Raw genomic sequence first — 23523 nt, 5'->3', positions numbered from 1 at the left:
GCAGAGGTCTCTGAATTCTTCTCCCATCTAGAGACAGTAAATTGGCAAGGATAACCAGTGTGCCCTGGTTTGACAGTTAATACTTGTTCTGGTGTAATTGTCTGTAGTGCTCTCTTCATCCTCTAAAATGACCTAGTTTGGATAACAAATTATACCATCCTCCTAGTCCCAGGGGCTTCTCAGAAGCTGGGGCATCTGCCCTTACTTGCCACCTCCCTGGCACTTAGCTCTCTGTCCAAGAAAGGTTTCAGCCATATTTTTTCTCACTGTGCTTAACCTGGGAGAGTCCAGTTTCCTTTTTTTTTTCTTTCTCTCTCTCTCTCTCTCTCTTTTGTTCTGGGAATTGAACCCCAGGGCCTCACAATTGCTAAGCACACACTACCGCTGAGCTGCACCCCAACTCCTACCAGCCTCTTTTGAATTCACTTCGCCCACTGGGTATTCACTCAAACATTCTGTTTTCCTCCGAGTCTCACTGATGATTGTCAGTAGCAGAGGCAGGCACTTTGCATTTTGTTTCAAAAGTTGCTCTTTGTGCTTGTTATTGATGTTTCAGCTCATTTCATGTCACAGGCAAACATAACCCTCATTTCTCACCATTTGCAACTTTTCAGATTATATCTGCCTTTAATTTCATCTTAAATATAAACCTCTTCTTATTGGGATTTTTAAGACTCACTGCTCTTGCCCTCATCAAATGCAATAAGGTTAATTACATTCATAAAGTTCCCCAGAAGCCCCAATGCAAACAGATCCACAATGAGTGAGCAATGACAAGGACAAATACACAGTGCTAATACATAGCTCCTGTCTCCATGAATGGCCACAGGCAGAGCATTGCTTTTAAGATAAAGGATTATAAGTACAGAATCTTCTGCATTAGGAAAAAAAAAGAAAAGAAACTAGCTTCTCCCTGATGATTACCTTGTGTACTTAGGTAACTGTGTTTTCACTAGTCTATAGGGCTTTGTGATTTGAGAAGCTCTAAATAAGTACCTCTCTTCCTTGGGTAAGTTGTTCACAGTTTTAAGGAAGCAAAGTGTCTGAGTGAGAGATCCTGCCAGGCCGAAGCATCCCCCCTGTGTGGGGGCTACAGTTCTACATGCAAATGGGGATTCTAAATGGGAGTTTATTTTTCTGTCTGTTTTAACTAGGTAACTTTCGGATGGTGATTGGAGAGGATAAGACAAAAGTGTTGAACATTGTACTGCCCAACATGGCCCATTTCCGCGAGCTGTACAGCAGCATTCTACAGGAGAATCCCCAAGTGGTGTATAAACCCAGCAAGGCAGTCTGGAGGTAAACCGTAGGTGGGAAATAACTTCCATCGCTCCTAAGGCAACAGCTACATGAGGTACTGGGAATTGAACTGAAAAGACAACTTTAAGGAACAGGAATTATTATTATTTTTGGTACTGGGTTACCATTGACCTTGTGATGCTCCTGCCCCAGCCCTCTGAATTGCTGAATTGTAGTTATCCACCACTGTGTGGCAGGAATTCTTTTTAAAACAAGAAAAGAACAGATAATGTGAAATGCCAGAACAATCATTGCTCATTTTAACGGATTTTGCCATGCTTGCTTCAAGTTAAAGTATTTTTGTTTTCTGCTTTTTAAATTTTTTACTTTTATCAAAATATCTGCTCCTGGTTTAAAAGCCAAGTGGTACCTTGAGGTTTGTAACAAAAAATAGCAGTTCCCTGCTCTGCCCTTCCCTGTTTTCTCTACCTACTCCAGAGGCAGCTTCTTCAGCTTTGTAGCTGATTCCTGTGATATTTACCACCCCCTTCTAAATAATAGGATTTGACTTCTTTCTTGACTGTTTTCAGCTTTATACTTTATTTTTGCCATCCTACTGTGAGAACAAGGATTTTTTTTCACTCTTACACTACTCCATCAACACACACATGTATTTTTCTCCTGTTTCACTCTTACTTTTCCCCTCTTACCTCACCCCCTCATGTTCCACTATAATTATTTTATAACTATTCATTAAGTTAATATTCAGCATGTACTTCATTATGACAATCCCCCCATGCTGGGGATGGAACCCAAAATGTTGCACATTCTAGGCAAGTGCCCTGCCACTGAGCACCACTCCCAGGGCTCTGACAGCTTCTCTTTTATTGCTGAGATACAGTATTATGAAATTCCCTTTCCTGTACAACTTGTTTCTCCTGGAGTTAATTGCCTCCCCCCTCCCGCTTGCTTGGTTTATTTGGTAGAGTGCTTGTGCTTGCCTAGCATGGGGAAGGCCCTAGGTTCAATCCCACCATAGGAAAAAGAAAAAAAAAATCCTCCACCTCTCAGAGATCTATAAAACTCATCTACTTATATCAAATACATTGAGTGTTTTCTCCCCAGCCCCTTGAGGACATTCTTCCGTGAGGCCTCTGTTCTGTCCCTTCCTAGGCTACTTGTTTTCTAGGATTAGGGACCTAACTTCTTTTTGTGATCACCCTGAGAATTTCCCTTGTTAGTCTGTCCTTTGCTATTCTGTCTTCTGGATCTTATGTCTTCCTCCTTCATAATTCTGGTGAAGCATGTTCTGTTAATTCCTTCTTCACATAGATTGTGAGAGCGGCAAGTGTTTGAGATCAGATACCTCTGATAAATCTCTCTCACTGATGGATCATTCAGTCAGTAATAGGCTAGATATCAAATTCTAGGGTAGAAATCATTTTCCCTCAGAAGGTTAAGTCATAGCTTCATTTCTTCTTTCAGTATTGCATTAAATATTTGGTGGTATTCAGATTGCCTATCCTTTGTATATGACCCCTTTTAATCTCTCTGACAGTGTTAAGATATTTTCCTTTTTGCAGACTTTTGTTGTTGTTTATTTGTTTTGGTATTGGGGATTTAACCCAGGGGCTTTGAACCACTGAGCTATTTATTATTTTGAGGCAGGGACCTGCTAAGTTGCTTAGGACCTCACTTAGTTGCTAAGGCTGGCCTGGAGCTTGCGATCCCCCTGCCTCAGCCTCCCAAGTCATGGGATTATAGGCATGTGCCCCCACACCCAGCCACTATTTTTAACTTTTGTGATGACTTGCCTTTATTTTTGTACACGTCTGTTTTAAATTTATTATTTGAGCACTTGGTGGGCCTTTTATATCTGGAAAATTATGAAGTTTAGTTTTAGGAAATCTATTGTTTCTGAAATAATGTCCTCATACCCACTTTCTTAGTTTATTCTTTTGGGAATTCCTGTTATTTGTAGAACTCCTGCTTTGATTTTTTTTTCCTTTCTTTCCTGTTTCCTCAGGTTTTTCTGTTCAGCTTTCTGGAAGAATCTTTCAAGATTGATTGTTTAACTTTTCTACTGAATTTTCGGGTCCCATTGAGATTCTTTTTTCTTGCTTTATTAATGCATCATCTCTTCCTCAATTCTTTAATGATCTTTATCATAATTTTGAAGTTTTTTTTTTGCTCCCTTTATTTGTCTTTCTTAGTTCCTTTCATTCGCTCATCTATTATATTAGAGGTCTTCCTCAAATATCTGGATGCTTTTTCTGGCCTCTTTTTAAAAAGTGAGGCACTAAAATGCAGACTGAGAGTTCCTTGTGACAGATAGGGTATACCAGCTGATGGGCTTCATATAGAATCATGTTCCAAGTACTTGGCTATTTTATTAGAGGACCCCAAATGTCAGTATCTGTAGAATTTCTTCAGAGAGACATCTAGAGGACAGTGAAGGGTTATATTTCTACATGCCAACTTTTCTAAAAACTGAGCAAAAGAAAAGGATTGGAATTTCCTTTAGTACAAAGCTAAGCTTATTCAAACTCCCTGTGATCTGCAGAAGCATATGTATGATCTAGTTTTCAGTTGGTTTGTGTCCAAGGTACTTATAAAATAAATAAAAATTTGTTTTAGTTGCAGTTGGACACTATATCTTTATTTTATTTTTGTGTGGTGCTGAGGATCGAACCCAGCACCCTGCACGTGCTAGACGAGCACCCTACTGCTGAGCCACAACCCCATCCCAAAAAGGAAATATCTTTTTAAAATATAAATAAATGAATAAAATAAAAAGGTATTGTGTCCAACTACAACTAAAAAATAAATATAAAAAAAATCTTGGCAAGGGATGCTAAGGGATCTGTATGTGCAACCCTATCTCCTACTGATCAGGGACATTTACTCCTGTTGATATGTAAGTACCTCATTTCCTGGACTTTCAGCACGGAATTCTAAAGTGATCCATCGAAGTCCTAACTTTAATTTAGTGAGATATTTGCTGTGTCTTGGGAGAAGCCATCCTCCTCTAAGAACTGGGACCTTTAAATCCACAGATCTAGAGTTTTAAGATGAGACATACTAATTCCCAGGTGGTCATTGGAGGTGATGCTAAGCAGGTCACTTGGTTCCCAGACCTATGTCTCTGTCAATTGGAATGGTATGATGCAGTGGTCATTAATTTGGGACATCTACTACACCATCCCCACAAGGTATCATTGCCAAGCTGGTGCCTTAGCTGTTCCTTGGTATCTGTCATAGACCTTTTCATGCAACCTGCTAAAATTTTAAGCCAGAAAATTATTTGTTGTGTGGGGCAAAAATTGTCCCCCTTTGAGAACCATTGTTCCACTGGGTGGTAGTACAGTGGAGCCGTGATCCAGTGCCCACTGCTGTCCCTCCACTCCTCCTTTTCTCTAAAGTGAGCCCCATGATTTCTGTCACAGTACACCATGTTGATGAATCTGAGCCCCATGCAGTGGACTAGCTAGATTCTGTGGACAGGAAAGGTAAAGCTGTCATCCTCTCCTCTCTCTTGGTATTGGGTCTGAACATTGTTCTCTGTTCTGCCTCTAGAACCTAAGGAGGCCCAGCACATCACTGTGCTTCTGTCTTAATGGTGAGAGACATGAGATGCCATAAGTTAATCTCTTCTCTAGAGAAGATGTCCCACCATTTAGGGATCAAGACTACTTGACCTGCCAGGCACGGTGACACATACCTGTAATCCCAGTGGTTTACAAAGCTGAGGCAGGAGGATGGTGAGTTCAAAGCCAGCCTCAGGAAATTAGTGAGGCCCTATCTCTAAATAAAATATAAAAAGGGCTGGAGATGTGGCTCTGGGTTAAGTGCCCCTGGGTTCAATTCCCAATACCAAAAAGAAAAAAAAAGATTATTTGACCTCTAAAAATCTCACCTAGGTGGTAGGCTCTGGGAATCTTCATCAGTATCTCAGATCCTCTGGAATGAATCTATCTGCCAAGGCCTCCGGTGTACCTGTTCCTTATAGCTCACCAGGTGACACGTTATGTCAGTGATCTAGATCAACATGGTGATATACTGAATGTCTAAATAAACTAGCTTCCTTCAAGTATAACAGAGGGGGGGGGATTTCTAGCTGTGAGGCAAACCATAAAGTGTACTATTTTCTGTCCCATGAGGGAGAGCTGATTCTCATCCTCTGACCTAATTGAGATGGAGAAAAGTGCGCTCATTCACTATGTCTGTGATCCCAAAGGCATTCCCATAGTTTTATTGATCTGCTTTTAGAAGATTTACCACATCTGGCACAGCAGATGTTGTTGGGGTTCCTACTTGCTTGAGTTTGTAACAGAGTCTGCTGAAACCCACCAGGCTCTATTTGGTTTTATAAGGGCCACACTTTTTTTTTTTAAAGAGAGAGTGAGAGAGGGGAGAGAGGGAGAGAGAGAGAGAGAAAGAGAGAATTTTTAATATTTATTTATTTTTTTAGTTCTTGGCGGACACAACGTCTTTGTTGGTATGTGGTGCTGAGGATCGAACCCGGGCCGCATGCATGCCAGGCGATCACGCTACCGCTTGAGCCACATCCCCAGCCCCTATAAGGGCCACACTTAATGGGGATATAATGGTGGTCCATCAATCCTTGTGTTTGTCAGGATTCTCCAGAGAAACAGAACCAACAGAGAGAGAGAGAGAGAGAGCGAGAGAGAGAGAGAGAGAGAGAGAGAGAGAGAGAGAGAGAGAGAATGAATGAGTGTGTGTGTGTGTGTGTGTGTGTGTGTGTGTGTAGAGAGAGAGAGAGATTAATTTTAAGAGATTGGCTCATGAGTTGTGGGATCCAGTGATTTCTTTTTTTCATTACTGGGAATTGAACCCAGGGATGCTCTGCCCCTTAGCTACATCCCCAGCCCTTGTTATTTTATTTTGAGACAGGGTCTCCTGACATTGTTGATGGCTGGCCTCAGCCTCTCAAGTCACCAGAATTATAGGCATATGCTACTGTGCCTGATGAGGTCTGGCAAGTTTTGAGTTTTGAGACCCAGGGAGGAGTCAGCCTTGCAGCCTTGAGTCTAGAAGCAGAATTCCTGGGGTTGGGAGAGAGACTTTAGCCTTTTCTCTTAAGTCCTTCAACTGATTGGATGAGGACTCTCCATAATCACAGAGGGTAATCAACTCTACTCAAAGTTGACTGATTTAAATGTTATTTGCATCTTAAAAATACCTTCCACTCAACATCTACACTGGTGTTGAACTCAGCAGCTGAACGCTACAGCCCAGCCCAAGGAAACACAAAATTAGCCACCACATCCTAGAGGGCTTCAGCTGGTACTAATCACTACCATCTCTCCCAGGGTGATGTTTTATTTTTTCTTTACTCTTTTGGCCAACAGAAAGAGTGTCAACTTCACAGACTTCCACTTGGTCTTCTACTCCATAGCAGCTCCAGAATTCCATCTTGGAGTCTGCCTGCGAGGACCACCCCTGGCACCAGTTGTGTAAGGTCCAGATTGGGTAGATTTGCTAAAAAAGGCTTCTGGTCCTGCGGTGGTGCTTGGGAGCCAGAGGGCCCCTCAGAGTTGTCCCAACTTGACCCAGAGGCTAGGCTTTGTACTCTGGCATTGTCCAGTTATTGGATACAGGCAACTCCCTTTGGCTGGAGACAGTTCTAAGAAGGACTCCGGGAGGGGGACTTGGCTGACTTTCCCAGTACCTTGGTCCACCTCAGATCCGGGTGGTGGGCCACAGTGTCTACCATCACAGGACTCTGTCTGCTTTTTTTTAAATATGAGTTTTATTGATGTATTTTTTTAGTAACATAAAATTGAATCCAGAGGCACTGTACCACTGAGCCATACCCACCACCCTTTTTTATTTTTTTATTCTGAGACAGGGTCTTGCTAAGTTGTCCAGGATGGCCTAGAACTTGAGATCTTCCTGCCTTAGCCTCCTGAGTCACTGGGATTATAGTTGTACACAATTCATTGGCCTTTATTATATTCACAGAGTTATGCAGCCATCACCACAGTCTAATTTTAGGACATTTCCATCACTCTGTACAGAAACCCATACCCATTAGTAATCCCCAGCTTTCATCTCCCCCAGGCAAACATTAATCTACTTTCTGTCTCTATGGATTGGCCTACTCTTCATATAATGGACACTTCATATAAATGGAATCATATAATATGTAGCCTTTTTTATATCTACTTTTAAAATGTATTTTGACTTTCACAATTTAACTGCTTTCACTTTCACACTTTAATGAGAATCTAAAAATAAAAATAATCATTTTACTAATTTACTTGAACATGTCACCTAGTAATTTTTCTTTAAATACGATTTCAAATAAAAATTCCAGTGCATTCTTTTCCTCAAGAGAAAGCATTGGCAAACACTATTTTCTAATTCCTCATATTACTCAAGCCATTTTGGCATTTCTAAAATTCCTAGAATCTATATTTCATTGCCAAAGCATAACTTAAATATAATATCCTTTTGACCTATTTCAATACATGGCTCCAAAACAAGAATCTATAAAAATCATTTATAGGATATTCTACAGAAATATGAACATTTTTTTGTCATCTGTATAGCCAATGATATATAAAGGTGGAACCTATGAATGTAGAACCATCCTAGTAATAAATATGAGGTATTTAGATTTTGTAAAAAACACCTGTGTATCTTTAATGGAGCCACTAATGGTATTTCCTTCTTCTTTGCATATATTTTTTTAAACAAAACTAGAAAATTCAGGCATTTAATATATGTAGACTTAATAAATATTTGTTGGGTTAGGGTTGTAGCTCAGTGGTAGAGCACTTGCCTTACATGCTGGGAGTCTCCTTCTAGGACCGCCGCTGGCACCAGTTGTGTAAGGTCCAGATTGGGCAGATTTGCTAAAAAATCTCTTGGGTTCAATCCTCAGCATCACATAAAAATAAATAAAAGATATTGTGTCCATCTACAACTAAAAAAAAATATTTTTAAAAAGTATAATAAAATAAATGTTTGTTGAATGAAAAATATAATAGAATGAGTGAATTCTAATTATTAAGAAAATTGATCAAAGTTAGAAAACCTGAATCTAAAATTTCATACATTTATTTGTCCAGGTTTTTTGTTTTTTAACTATTCTCTTAAATAAGTTAAGGCCCAAACATTTTTTAAAAGAATATAACAGAGGGCTGGGGATGTGGCTCAAGTGGTAGTGCGCTCGCCTGGCATGCGTGCAGCCCGGGTTCGATCCTCAGCACCACATACCAACAAAGATGTTGTGTCCGCCGAGAACTAAAAAATAAATATTAAAAATTCTCTCTCTCTCTCTCTCTCTCTCCTCTCTCTCTCTCTCTCGCTCTCTCGCTCTCTCTTTAAAAAAAAAAAAGAATATAACAGAAATTCCTACTTAGAAAATAATGTGGTGGGGGCTGCATTTTGAGGCTTAGTGATAGAGCGCTCGCCTGGCATGTGTGAGGCACTGGATTCGATCCCTCAGCAGTATATTAAATAAAGGTATTGTGTCCCCATCTACAAGTGAATATATATATATATATATATATATATATATATATATATATATATATATATATTTTTTTTTTTAAATAAAATTACATGCTGTGCTGCTTGCGGCAGCATTGCTGATTCTCCTCTTGGCAGGCAAGCAGTGTTTACATGTAGACTTTTTAAAAATGTGATTCCATGAAGCACAGTAAAGTGTAACGGTGAAGCTGGTCTGGTCACAGTCCTGTGACTACCTTTTGATTCAGTGGTTTCCAGGAAGAGTCTAATGCATAGTTTTGTATGTTTTATTCATGTATCTTTCACAGTGTACTTTAGAACTCATTAGGAATAGAGCCACTCACATTGCTCAGTCTTATTTAGCAAATGACAACAGCTAAGTTATATTGATTCATTCCCTTATTCATCTAATATATTTTGAGTACCTACTATGTGCCAGTGGATGAAAAGTGAATATTAGTCTTCCTCGTCAGTATATTCCTGCAATTTGTGAAGTCCAATGTAGTATGTAAAAGGCTGTAAGGACAAGAAGCATAAATTCACATGTTTCCTTCTATTACTGAATGTGTGATCCAGTGATGTTAACTCAAGGCTGCATTTAACATGGGAAGATGATCTAAGTGCCCTGGTTTGATAGGTATTTGTTACCTGTAGCCCACCTTTTGTAACTACTAGAGAAAAATAGAAATTTTAACTGAAAGTCAGAAACTCATCCTTAAAAGAGGCTTCTCTTCTTTTCTTTTGTCAAAATGGAGTATTATAGGAAAAGAATTATCCTTTTTGAAGGAACTTGGTACTCTAAACATGAAGACATTGAGTTTAAGAAAGAAGAGAGTTTCCCTAGCATGCTGCCTAGGTTAGGTGTGGGTGCTTATTGTTTGTGTGATTTGATTTGATTTTACTTTATTTTTAACAGAAGAAAAAAACACACTTAATTACATATGTATACATGGGAGCCCCAAATAATATGAGATCCCTGCTTTTGTTATTTTAAATAGAAGCCATGTGTCTCTGAATATTTATAGAATTCAAAGCACTTCCATAGACATCATCTCTCTCTTTCTCCCCCCCTCAGATAGATAAAAGCCCAGAAGGACAATTCACTCAGCTGATGACATTGCCCAAAACCTTATAGCAACGAATAAATCACATTATGGATCCTCCAGGAAGAAACAGAGATGTGGAAGAAACTTTACTCCAACTTGCTCATGATCCTGACTGCGGTGATGTGGTGCGGCTGGGTATGTTTGTGTTTGAGGCGAGGATGTGCTAGCTACAGTTAAAGCAGGCTTTGTGTGCAGTGGAGAGGTATTATTTCTTCCTTCTTCCCCAGATGATTGAGAGAGAGATTGCCTCAGGGAAGAAGAAAAGCTCCAACACTTTTCCCAATCTACATTTTCTTTTCCTTTTTATTTTTAAAGACAGAGAGAGGGAGAGAGAGAGAGAGAACTTTTTAATATTTATTTTTTAGTCCTCGGTAGACCCAACATCTTTCTTTGTATATGGTGCTGAGGATCGAACCCAGTCCGCACGCATGCCAGGTGAGCTTGCTACCACTTGAGCCACATCCCCAGCCCCCAATCTACATTTTCATTGGCTTGAAATAAGGTGGTGGAAATCCTTTTTTCAGATTTCTATATCCCAAATCACTGTCAAAGGGAGAAGACGCACTGCTTTTCGTTCCAAGAGCATAACTTCTAGAAGTTGTTTAAAAGATGGGCCTGTGTTCTCCATGGTGGTCTAAGAAGGAAGGAGACTGGTGACATTTTTAATGTTTTCATAATATCACACCAGCTGGGACACTGCTCTCCCCAGCCGCTACTAGATGTGTCTCAGTCTGTGTTCAGCAGGTTCCTTCTGGCATGGCCCACATTTCACAGCATCTTCCCCAGGGCCTCCCCAAATGTCAGAAAAAATCGGAAACTACAGAGATCCACTTCCCCAGAGGTGGTAAAGGTAATTTACGAGGTCAGCCAGTAAAGAAATAATTACAAATTGAGAATGTCTCTCAAATGAGTGCCTTCTCCTCTTATCATTTATTAAGCTTTTAGTGAGCCCCTCCCAGGTGCAGGCCTCCCTGCTAGATGTAATTCTCATTCACAGTGCTGAACACTGCTGTCCTGGGTGGCTTCTCGCTCTCCATCAGGACCTGCCCAGGTTTTCAGAGCACACATTTTTATGTTCCCTGCTGCAAAGTTCTGAGGCCCATTGTTGTTGTTTGTTTTAACGTGTCCTAGTAACAGTCTGACCTCTGCTGCTGCTTTGAAGGGATGGAAGACTTGTACTGTGGCTCCTCACTTGAATACATGTGTTTTCATGATGGAGATTTTTCTCCTAGATTTAAAAAAAACAAAAACCACACACACACACACACAAAAAAAAAAACTTGGGGTTTTTTTTGTTTGTTTTATTTTGATCTTTTCACATTTTGGAATTGAAAACCAAAAACCTTATGTGGACTGAAATTCCTAAAATGGCCTTTGAGGGTTCCCTGCTCTCTGTTTCTTGTTTTAAGGTGAGCTGGCCTGGGCCCAGAGCAGTTCAGTCATTTTTCCGAGCTCACAGAGCTGGGCGGTGCCAGAGCTGGTCCCTCCAGGGTCTTGACCCTCAGTCCTGATGCCCTTTTCACTGCCACTCTGTGGCAGCAGAAGAGCTGGATTTGCTGCTTTTACTAGACAACTAGAAAGAATATTTAGTTTCAGGTTTTAAAACTGTTAAGATAACTAACATCTGTTTTCGGTTTTCTTGGTGTCCTGTTTGTTTTTTTCTCACAGGGCTTTCAGCAATCGTGAGACCTTCCAGTATAAGACAGAGTACCAAAGGCATTTTTACTGCTGGTAAGAACTTTAGGAAATCCATATGGCGGCGACTGGATTGTGGCTCCGTGGGCGACTGCTGGCCTAGCATGCATAAGACTGCAGACTTGATCCCCAGCACCCTACAGAAAAAGAAAGGAGAGAAAAGCCATAATTCACACACCAGCTGGGTTGAGTGGCCTTAGTGCTCCTGGTTAAAACCAAAATACGACTAACTTTCCCTGAGTATTGGTGAAAGGCTGAACTCTGAGTGTCACACACTGAGATGTTTAGTAACATAAAAACAGGCCCAGGAGCAGTGTCATCTGGTAGCCCAAAAAAGCCACACCAGTTGAGGTGCTGTCAAATGTTTCGACAGCTCCTTCCTGGCAGGGCTTCTTTCCTTATGATTTTATATTTATCGCAGTTCCACATACAGAACATTGTAAAACAGCAGTCCCCTGCATTCCCGCCCCTTCTTCCCCCACTTCAGAGATAATTCCAGGTCTCTAGAGTTATTTTTGGTTTTATTACCATTTCTGAGAATAATGAGTTTCTCTTGCTCCTTCAGTGTTTATCTTCAGGTCCAATCTGTTGGTGTCTCACTATGGGGGATCAGAATTCGACTCCTGCATCCACCCTCACCATGCTTATTCTCTGGTTGTCTCCATCCTAAAATACTTGTAGTTTCGCCAAGTCAGCATTTAGCATTTAACTTTTTTTTCATGGGGGTGGGTACTAGGAATCATACCAAGGGGCTCTTTACCACTGAACCACATCCCCAACCCTTTTTATTTCTTACTTTGAGACAAGGTCTCACTGAGTTGCTTAGGGCATCCTTAAGTCACCCAGGCTGACCTCGACCTCATGATCCTCCTGCCTCAGCCTCCTGAGAGCAGGGATTACAGATGTGCCCCACCACACCCAGCTGGCATTTAACATTGTTATGAGCCACATTATATCTTTTCCTCCCCTGCAGTGGAGAGTGTCTCCACCTGTCCTTTTGTCTTTTGTGGGAATTCAGTGTCACTGTGTCTTTCGCTTTATTAGTGTACATACCCATTTTGATGAAGTGAAGCACATGATCCAGTGATTTCCTGAGAAAGGGTGCGTAGGATACAAAGTTGGGGGCTATGCATGGCTGAAAATTTCTTTATCTACCCTCACACACAATTAATACTTAAGTTGGATATCAATTAAAAATCATCTCTCTTTAGAATTAGAAATTCTAGTCTTTAGAATTCTGAGATCATTGCTGCCATATGTTCTCACTGCGAGATGCTGTTGAAGTGCAAAGCCATTGATTCTTAATCCTTGACGCATGCATGTTCTTTCTGGAAGACCATTAGGTCTTCATTTTTTTCCCAAGGCTTTTAAATCTCTCAGTGATGTGCTTTGATATAACTCTGTTTTTGTCTGTTTTATTGGGTAATCATTGTCCTTTCAGTTTAGAAACTTCAGAATATAAGAATACAAGAAAAAATTCTTTGAATCTTTCTATGATTTCCTCCCATCTGTTTTTATTCTCTTTCTAGAACTCCTTTTCTTCAGATATTGGACTCCCAGACTAGTACTTGAATTTTCTTTTTTGCAGTCGTAGGGATTGAACCCAGGGGCACTCTACCACTGAGCCACATCCCTAGCCCTTTTTATTTATCTTTTTTTTTTTAGAGACAAGGCCTTGCTAAGTTGCTGAGGCTGGCCTGGAATTTGTGGTTCTCCTGCCTCAGCCTCACAAGCTGCTGAGGTCATAGATGTGCGTCATTGTGCCCAGCAGAGTTTTCTTTCTTTTGTCTCCTGTGTGTTACCTCTTTGCTTTTTTGCTAATTTCTGGGGAGATTTTCTCAACTTTAGTTTCCAATCTTTCTGTTGAGTTTTTGTTCTGCCTTCTTGTTTGTGTGTGTGATGCTGGGATGGAACCTGGGCCTCCCACATGCCAGACAAACTCCTTACCACTGAGCCACATCCCCAGCCCTGCTCTTACATTTTTCACTTCCAGCTCTTTTTTTACTCTCTGAATGTTCCCTTTTATTGTTATTGTTGTTGTTTTTTATTTACATCCTGTTCTTGTGTTATGGCCTTAAACATTTGAACATATCCTTAGATATTGCCATGTTTTCCCTCCAAAGTGACCATATTGATTCATAGTCCCACAAGCACTGTGTGAGAACTTGCTCTTCTCCCCATTCTTCCCAAGGAACGATTGGCTTTCCTCCTTCATGTTGATCATCTCTCACATGCTAGCTACTCTGGATATAGAAGCAAACACAGCACTGTTCTGCCTTCCAGGAGCTCGAAATCTAGAGAATACAGATGTATTAATAGAAACTGGTAATCTTAGGTGCAAATAGGACTGAAGTAGCCCCAGAAAGGGAGTGATCTTTCCACCTGCACCTGCCCCCTGCATTTGTGATCTCCTGGGCATTGGTGTGGTCTTTCAGTGTCTTCCAGCCCAGCTGCCTGGGGGCCCATTCAACATTTGGGCCTCAGGACATAGCATCGCCCTCCTGAACTTCTAGAAAGATTTGAAGTAAGGATCTTCCTACCACTTGCGGGTGCAAAACTTTGCAATCCAAAGTAAGATCATCATTTAATCTATGTTCTTGCTGGTTTATCCTGGCAAGACTACAGGTGAGGTGCTTTTGTTTGCTTGAGTGATTCAGGCTGTTAATTAAGGCTTTGCATGATCGCCACTCCCTTGCCATGATCCTTCTCGAGGCTTGACGATTTGTTTTCTTGATCTTGGCTTTCTATTCTATAAGGAATATTAGAATTATTATTGTTACGTTTTTAGTTGTGTTAATAATGTGGTTATGGGGTTTTTAAAGACCATTTTCTTCCAGAGATAACATACTAAAATATCTGTGGATGAAATATCACAGTGCCTGGCACTGGCCTCAAAATAAAGCATGATAAAGAGAAGTGAATAAGGAGTGAATGACATAAGATTAGTCTTGAGCCGATATGTTGTTATAGCGAGTGGGGAAATGTGGAGATCTGTCATACTATTCTGTGTGGTGTTTTTTGTTTGGAGTTTTTTGTTTCTTGGTGTATTTGTTTGGTACTGGGGATTGAACCCAGGAATGCTTACCCACTGAGCCACATCCCCAGCCCTTTTTATTTTTTTATTTTGAGACAGGGTCTTACTAAGTTGCTGAGGCTAGCCTCATACTTGAAATCCTCCTGCCTCAGCTTCCTGAGTTGCTGAGGTTACAGGCATGTGCCACCATTACAGGCTCTGGGTTTTTTTTTTTTTCAATAAGCGTGATTTTTTTTCTCTAATAAAAGTGCCATCATCATCATGATCTCTTATACTTCCAGCCTGGAATGAGACTGATCCAGCCTCTTTTGCTTATTCTTTCTCATTGCCAGCAGGGGGCAGTGGATTGCAGAGCCTGCAGCCCAGGTGTCCGGGGGGTGTGGACGCTGCTTCCCCTGAGCACTTATTTGCTTCTCTTTCACTTCTAAGGATGCCACATTGCACCGTGGAAGTAGAGCAACAGAGAGTATGTAACCTGGCTCTGAGGCTGCAGAAACTGGAGAATGGCGAGCACCTCTTCAAATTCTGTGGGTTTCCCTACGTAGTACTGTGGTTTCTGTTTATGGCAGTCATGGGCTATGATGAGGTGCTGAGTGCAATGCCAGGGACAGGGACTTGTGAACCCTGGAGACTAGCATTCACATCTTGACTTCTGTGACTTGAACCACTTGCTTAGTTTTTCTGATTTCTAATTTCACAGAAATAATTATGCCTGTCTTACTAGGTTGTGAAAATTTTAAGACGTTAAGGTTTTCCCCATCTTCCTTCCCTCACAAGCCTCTACCCCTACAGGGGTAGAAAGGAAGATTTCCTCTTAGCTAGAATTCCGCTAAGCCTGGGGAGACAGCTAACCAAAGGGGCTAAGCTTGGGGTTAGAAGACGTTAGTTTGAGGTTCTATTTTTTCGTTTCTTCATTGTTTAACCTTGGTATGTTAATGATCCTGTCTCCCATGAAACAGGGATACTAATACCCAACTCACAGGGAGTTCCGAGGCCTAAAAAGGCATCTAGGATGCTATATAAATGTCACTCTTCCTAGAAAGAAATGGAAATCAGGTATCTGTAACCAGCTCAGAGGATTATGCATCTAGTATATTCTGTTAGAGGACATGGTAGTGTATTCTCATATAGCTTGAAACTCTCTCATAGTTCTTTTAAAATTTCCTGAACATTGGATACACCTATGTTCCAGTGTGAGAACAGAAATGCTTCCAAAGCTAAGCACTATTGTTTTTTTCCCCCCTCTTTTTCCTGGGAGTTTCTTGTTTAGAAAATAATATCAACTTCTCCTAGACCAGGCTGTTAGTAGACTAGTGTCTTTCTCATCAAGGTCACAGGTCAGCAGCTGAAGCCAGCCAGCTCAATACTATAAAAGACTGTGGCCTCCTCATACCTGCCTCTCTGCCTGTCATGGTGGCAGCAGATGGTGTCACTTCTCAAGTTGGTGATGAAAAAATACAGGAAGAGAGGGAGAGGAGGGGTCAGACCCAACTCAGGTTCTGGTTTGGACGGTAGAGGCTGCTCTCTGAGCTGGAGGAGGCTCTGAGCCTGATTCTCAAAGTCTTGCTTTGTTTTCCATCTGGCTTTGGACAGTCAGACTAACTTCTGGGTCAGATACCTCTTTACCACTTCAGCTTCAAAAGATTCAAGTGAATTAACAAGGCAGGTTTGGTCTTGTTCCTGAAGAGATTCTGGAATGCCTCAGTTGATCCTCTCCAGCCCTTTCCTGAAACACAATAGAATGTCACCATTTCCTCTCTGATTTCTTAAAACTAAAGTGTTTCTCCCAATTTTTTTTCACTTCGAATTTAAACAAAAACATGAAAGTTTTTTCTTCCAATGCTTTTTTTTTTAGTACTATATATTGAACCTTGACACTCTCTCCACTGAGCTACACCCCTCACCCTTTTGATCTTATTTTGAGACAGGGTCTTGCTAAGTTGCCAAGACTGGCCTGGAACTTGTAACACCTCTGCCTCACACTCCCAGGCACTGGGGTTATAGGTGCACACCACTCACTATGCCGTGCTGAAAGTTCTTAGAAAAAGTTGTACTTTTGCCTCAGGAGAAATTTTCTTTGTAGGTATGTCTGGCTATGGTTGGAAATTAATGGGAAGAGTGTAAGGGGCTTCCTGATTTGCTCCCTAAAAAATCTAAATATAGAATTATAGGAATATAGAGACCAGTCATCCTAGTCATATCTCTGGCTCATAGTGTTTTCTGGAAATTTTGTCTGTCAGGGACCCTTCCACTTAAGGTCACACAGAGGCCTTCCGTGTTCATTAACTTTGCTGCAGGTCACTGAAGTAGGCTGGACCTCAGCATAAGAGATGCCTCAGGAACCCTATGTTGATGGAGATTTCTGTGTTCTTCCCGGGCAAAACTTCCTTCTGCAGCACTAATCCATATCGTAATGACTAGCCTGAGCATCTCACTGCAGAGGATGGATGCTTCTAAGGGGACATTGCACCATTTTGAGCAAGGAGCAGAAGACAGAGCCAAGTTTCTCTCTCACCAGGCTCTCTTCTCTCAGAGACCATCTAAAAGTGTTCTGGGGAGTCATAGAATTCCTAAATCACTACCCTTTTCTCTAGAAAGAAAGCAGAAACAAAGAACAAGCTTAATGCATGCTCAGTAGGATCCTGTGGATTGTAAGCTCTGTGAGGTCAGAGACCACCCACCATCCATGCCAACACCCCCAACAGCTTGCCCAGTGTGCACAGCAGCATGAGTGCCCAAGGACTCTCCCACTCCCCCCACAGGCGCTGCTTCCCAAGGCTCCGCACCAGCCTGACTCTCAATGCCATGGTTCTGTTTTGCCCATTCTGGAGCTTTATGAGAATATGTGCTCTTTTGCATCTTCATTTCTCATTAGTCCTCAGAACATCAGGCGCATCATGTGGTTGGGAGTGGCAGGAGTCCATTCATTCCCATTGCAGTCTTCCCGGTGCATCCACCCTATTGTTGATGGACACTTGGGCGGTTTGCAGTCTAGGACTATGTCAGATAGTGCAGCTGTGCATGCTTTTGTACTGATCTTCTAGTGAGCATGCGCATGCATTTTGGTCAGGTGTATACTCCAGGAGAATTTCTAGGTCTCAGAGCATGTGAAGGTTCAGTGTTAATAAATAACAAATAGTTGTCCAGCTTTACAGTCCCACTAGCAGAGTTCCTGTTGCAGCACCCACTGGCTAGAACTTGATAGTGTATGTTCTTTCCAGTAACTAGGTATTGGTACCATCTTGGGGTTTAATTTACATTTTTCTGATGACGAAGGAAGTTGAGCATTGTTTGTTTCTAATATGTATATATATTTTACTTGTAGGAGGACACAATACCTTTATTTATTTATTTTTATGTGGTGCTGAGGTCAAACCCAGTGCCGCATATGAGATAGGCAGGTGCTGTCCCATTGAGCTATAACCCCAGCCCTTGGCATTTTTTGTATGCTTATTTGGATATCCTCTTTTGAGAAATATCTAGCCTAGTCTTTGGCCCATTTTTCTATTGAGTTGTGTGCCTTTTTCTTCCTGAATTTTCTACATAGTCTTGATAAAAGTCCTTTATTTATTTGTTTACTGGTGCTGGAGATTGAACCCAGGGCCTCACATGCCAAATACTTGTTGTACCACCGAGCTACAGCCTACATGTCCTATATATGTTATATAGGTAATCTTAGGATTATTACTTCACCCTATTAATGATAACTTTTGGTGAAAAGAAATTCTTAATTTTGCTTAGTCTGGTTTATCAACTTCGTTCTTTATGGTTAGCAGTTTTTTTGTGTTTTGTTAGGAAATTTCAGTCTATTTCAAATACAGGGAGTTTAAGTCCAACACTTTTGTTGAAATGAAAACATTAAGTCAGAAAGGGCCCTTTTTCTAATCTGCTGGGTTTTGACCCTTTGCAAATGTTGGATCCCTTTGAAAATCTGTCTAAAACTCTGAACCCTCTCATAGAAACACATGTAACACATACATGGCGCACTTCCCTGCAGTTTCAGAGAGTTCTAACTGAGGTCCAAGCTTCCTACGGGCCCCTTTTTAGAGCCGCTAACATTTTACAGAAGAGGTAATTGACCAACAAGCGAGCGTCACGCACCACGCAGCTTGGTCCAGCCGGGCCTAGAACCCAGGTCTCTGGACTTCTGTTCCAGTACTGTTTATAACCCATTTCCCTGCTACAGTCCTTCTGAGAATCTCTGTTTGGCAGAGCCCGGAAGAGAATGTGTTTAGTCGAGGAGGTTTCTGTCCACCAGTAGCAGAAGTTGGCTGCATGGTGACGTTCCTCCGCTTTGTGTATTTACCTTAAATGTTTGAACTCCAAGGAGTCTGTGACTAAGCTTCCTGAAGGTGAGCTGGGAATTATCATGGTCTGTGCATCTGCCTCGAGCCGTGACTCAGCGCCCTGGGGTTGCTGCATTGAACTTCGCAGTGTGCAGCTAACTCCCTGCATTCTGCTCCAGTTCCTGGTTAGTTCTGGCTGTAATTTTAAAAAGCGCCTTAAGTAATAAGTTACTGGCCTCTGTTCTCAAGTGGGTGAGGTTTACCAGAATGGTTGCTCCAGGGAGAAAATTAAAAAGGGTGGAAGCAGAGAAAGGAGCTGTGAGCTTCTTGTTGGCCTATGTCAGTTCACAAGTAGTCACCCGGTAGATGGGCCAGGCCACAGGAGCCAGAGTTGTTAATAATTTTACCTGTACCTGTGGCTTTCTCCCTGTCACTGCCCACAGTAACTCCTTCAAAGGTTCTCAGTGAGCCAGGTACAGCACCATGTGCCTGTAATCCCAGTGACTTGTGAGGCTAAGGCTAGAGGATCGTAAGTTTGAGGCCAGCCTCAAGAACTTAGCAAGACCCTGACTCCAAAAAAAAAGAAAAAAAAATGGTTTTTTAATTGTTTAAAGAGCTGGAGATATAGTTCAAAAACATGTCGGATTCTAAGCAGACTAGGCAGTATACAGGAGGCAGAGCCAGATATTTTAAAGAGATCACTCAAACCCCAATACCGGGCATGTCTGGAATGAATCCTGTTACCTTGTCAGCATGCTCACAAGCACAGTGCTGGGGATGTGCATTCCAGACTCACAGCACGGTCATTGTGTACATCTAAAAGTGAAAAAGACTATTGGGTTCTTTGGGCCACATACACCCTGAATGATATCACTCTCCACATGAAGGAAGTCAAGTCCATGGTAACATCCTGGAGTAGGATCCTATCAGATCTGACAGACAAATAGCATTCCCACTTATTTTATCCCATTTTATGTCTTTGCCCTGAGCGCCCCCCAGAGAAGCTCTTCTGTCTCATCATGTAGTTATGATTAAGTCATCAAGGAGTGCTAGAGGGTCAGCTAGGGGTGCTAGAGGGTCACCTAGGGGTGCTAGAGGGTTACCTATCTGAATAAGGTGCATTTGTTCTGACATTTCAAAAGCATTTATCGAGCACCTACTATGTGCTTCAGAGTGTTGTACTATACAATGGGGATGCAGAAATTTATCGGACAAGGTCCCCATCCTCAAGGAGCTCACAGTCTAGCCAGAGGGACGGGTGAGTCCTTTGATAGGCACTATACAATGGGGTAAGTGCCACTCGGGAGGTGAGCAAACACAGGTGCATGAGACCATCTTGGCATTTCTTGGAGTAGGAATCCTCAAGCAAGTATCAAGTCTACTAGGCAGAAAGTGGTGGGAACAGCAGGTAGGCAGCATACACAGGGACACAAAAGCAGCAAGCTGAGGTGCTTGGAATATAAGCCTGAGAGGGGGAAGGAGCAAGGATGCCCAATCACAGACTTTTTTTTTTTTCCTATATATAACTAGGCATTGAACTCAGGGGCACTTTACCACTGAGCCTTTTTATTTTATTTTTATTTTTCAGTGCTAGGAACTGAACCTAGGACATCATTCATCCTAGGCTAACACCATACCACTGAGCTACATTCCCAGCCCTTATTTTTTACTTTGAGACAGGGTTTCACTAAATTGCTGAGGCTGGCCTTGAACTTGGGATCCTCCTGCCTCCGCTTCACAAGTTCTGGGATTACAGGCATGCACTACTCTGCTGGCTGCATACAGGCTCTTATCTGTGCCTTTCTCCTTTTTAAGAGATCTACCAAATCCAAAGGCTGACAACACACTCATAACTCAAAACTTCACTTATCCCAAGGACTCAGGTTTTATTGGCATCCATATCACTGTTTCAACAGATAGATACCTAGACCAGAATCACTTCCCCCTTACCAGTCACGATAACCTTTGGTAACCTTTCACTCCCTGAGCTTCGGAGCATCCCCGTCTGCCCATCACTGCCCCACTTCTAGAAAAATCTTCCATAGAACATTCCTGAACCTCTCTGCACATCCATCCCAACAGCCTCCATTTTCTCACCCTCTCTTCTTTTCTCTTTCAGGCTTGAAGAATTCAGTGATTTACAGTTCACTAAAACTGCACAAAATGTGGAAAGGATGGCTGAGGAAAACATCCTGATTTTGCTTGCTTTTTACAAGTGTTATGTATAGATGAATAAAGTGTTTGATCCTTTTTAACAGAACAGTGTTTGTTACCTTGACCCACTGCGTGAATTTTGAAGAGACTGCTATTTGTCTTCTATTTGATTTTTTTGAAATGTATTCATCAGATATTTACCCAGGTGGGATTCCAAATATGTAAGAGGGCTGAGCAGCCAAAGAAGAGAACCATGAGTCCTGCATTTTGTAGACATTGGAGATCGGAGACACGACAGGTGATGTGTGCACAGATGGACATGCAGCCCAGGAGGATTGCAGGCTGGGTAGGCGGAGCTTGGCCTGTCTGCTTCTGTCCATAGTCTCTCTCTTGTTTCCTCTGGCTTTGCCAGCAAGAGTATCGTGTGAGGATTTTTCTGGATTAGGCTTTTTATCTTTTTGTTTTCCAAGGTGTGTGACAGAGTGACTTTCAGATGAGGAGCCTGAGACAGACACTACAGAGCCTACAGACATGTTTAGGCAACAGGACCCCCATGACAGTTACCTGGACTAACAGGATGGACTCATTCATTCTCCCCAGTCTCTTTCCATCTCTCTGCTGTTCGTCCTTCACAGTGTTGGTGTCTTACTGAAGCTGGCTTCCCTCATAGTTGTGAGAATGCTGGCAACCATTTCCAGGGCTGTCGTTTCCCTGTCCCATTTTGAGGAGACAGAAGATTCTTTTCAGGACTTATCTTAGAAACACAAGAAGGAAAACTTCCCAGCAGCCCCCAGCAAGCCTCTGTTTGTATTAATGGGCCTTAATTGAGTGACATATTCATTCCTGAGCCATTAAGTGACAGAAGGATGGACCATGCTGATGAGCTCAGGCCTGAGCTCCTTACCCCTCTCCAAGAGGCCGCTTCCCCACAGGCTCTGGGACTGCGGAGAAGGACTGGACACCTGAATAGAAACTGAGGAGGAAGGGCATCAAGAAGCAAGCCCATATCCATCTCATTACATGGATCTGTCCAGTCAAAGCTCAAGATTCTTTTTTCCTTCACAGCCATGTGACTTTGGATGAATTATTTAATCTCTCAACAGTTTCACCATCTGGGAAACAGGGATAACATTATAATATTTCATGAATTGAGAACTAAGATTTATTCATTCTTTGTCATTTGCTGCCATCATCTTTTGTACCATGGTTTTTGTTATTTTCTTCCTTAAAAAGCTAAGATGATTTCCCACTGCTTATAGGACAAATAAGAATCTTACCTGCCTTGCTGGGTGCAGTGGCACATGTCTGTAATCCCAGGAGCTTGGGAGGCTAAAGCAGGAGGATCGCAGGTTGAAAGCCAACCTCAACAATTTAGTGAGGCCATGAGCAACTTAGCAAGACCCTGTCTCAAAATACAAAAAGGCTGAGGGATGTGGCTCAGTGGTTAAACACCCTGGGAACCCTCCCCAAAAGGAAGAATCTTACCAGCCTCAACCATACCTTCTATAATTGGGCTTTATTTTACTTAAACCTTTGCCCCTGTGTCTGATACAGCTTTTTATATCCCCAAGGTAGATAACTTTGCAAAGTAGAGAGTGTCAGAATAGCAGATCCATTCTACAGATGTGGAATCTGAGACATCTGGAGAGAAGGCGACTGCCTGGGGTCATAACAGGTGAGTGACGTAGCTGGGACTTGAACCCAGCTCCCAAGCGTCTGTCCCGTGCCTTTTCCCACACACCCTGCAGCTCTCATGAGAAATGAACACTCAAGTCTTTGTGTTCCTCTGTCCCCTACATGCATTCTCATATTCCTCTTCCTTGATCCAGTTGAAAGGTACATACTTTCTAAGTTGGGAGTTATCCAACTGGTACATAAGGATGAGAGGTGAGCGTTCCTGTGGGGAAGATGGAGCCCTTTGGCAAGAAGTAGTGCTTTTTGTTACTGAAGATCCAAGAAAGAAATGTTTTCCCTCTCCAGCTGTGTCCTTGGGCAAGTTGTTTAAAACTTAAGAGCCTCAGTCTCCACATCTGTAATGTAGGCATTCTCACACCCCTCTGTCAGGGTTGGTGTTAGAATTAAGTGTGATAATTCATAATCCATCTAGTGTGGTTCTTGGTACATAGTTAATATTTCTACAAGTATCGTAGCCATTCAATTCAAATGGTGAATTTGGATAGCTAGAGGTAATCCCACATTAGTTAGAGTCCTGTTAGGAAGAAAGAAACTACCCTAAGTATATCAAGTAGAAGGAATTTAATATAGGGAAATAGTTGTTAAAATATTGAAGGAGCTAATAAGAGAGAAGGGGGGTGCTAAAGGAGGAAGAGGGGCTGTGTGCAGAGAGCAGGGAGCTGCTTACACCCCTGTGCTAGAATCTACAGGCCAACATCTAATGCTGTGTTGCTGCCTATGGTGGTTTAAAAAAATACATCCTCAAATTCTTTGGCCCTCCTTCCATCAGTATGTGGAATTTAATTTTCCTTCCTTGAATATGAGCTGGCCTTAG

The 23523-nt window shown here is 41.9% G+C and overlaps 1 pseudogene across 1 annotated transcript in view; it reads left to right on the top strand.

Moving 5' to 3' along the window:
• LOC144373964 (phosphatidate cytidylyltransferase, mitochondrial-like) overlaps window positions 1-22169 on the top strand; it is a 48622-nt pseudogene extending 26453 nt beyond the window's left edge. The window contains exons 5-8 of the transcript XR_013433511.1: window positions 1155-1299; window positions 9815-9980; window positions 11514-11576; window positions 20980-22169. The product of XR_013433511.1 is annotated as a phosphatidate cytidylyltransferase, mitochondrial-like (transcript). The remainder of the gene's footprint in view (window positions 1-1154; window positions 1300-9814; window positions 9981-11513; window positions 11577-20979) is intronic.
• The last annotated feature ends 1354 nt before the right edge of the window (window positions 22170-23523 follow it).

This window comes from Ictidomys tridecemlineatus, unplaced genomic scaffold (assembly GCF_052094955.1).
Source record: "Ictidomys tridecemlineatus isolate mIctTri1 unplaced genomic scaffold, mIctTri1.hap1 Scaffold_54, whole genome shotgun sequence".
Lineage (NCBI taxonomy): Eukaryota > Metazoa > Chordata > Mammalia > Rodentia > Sciuridae > Ictidomys > Ictidomys tridecemlineatus.
This window is presented reverse-complemented; position numbering and strand designations above follow the sequence as displayed.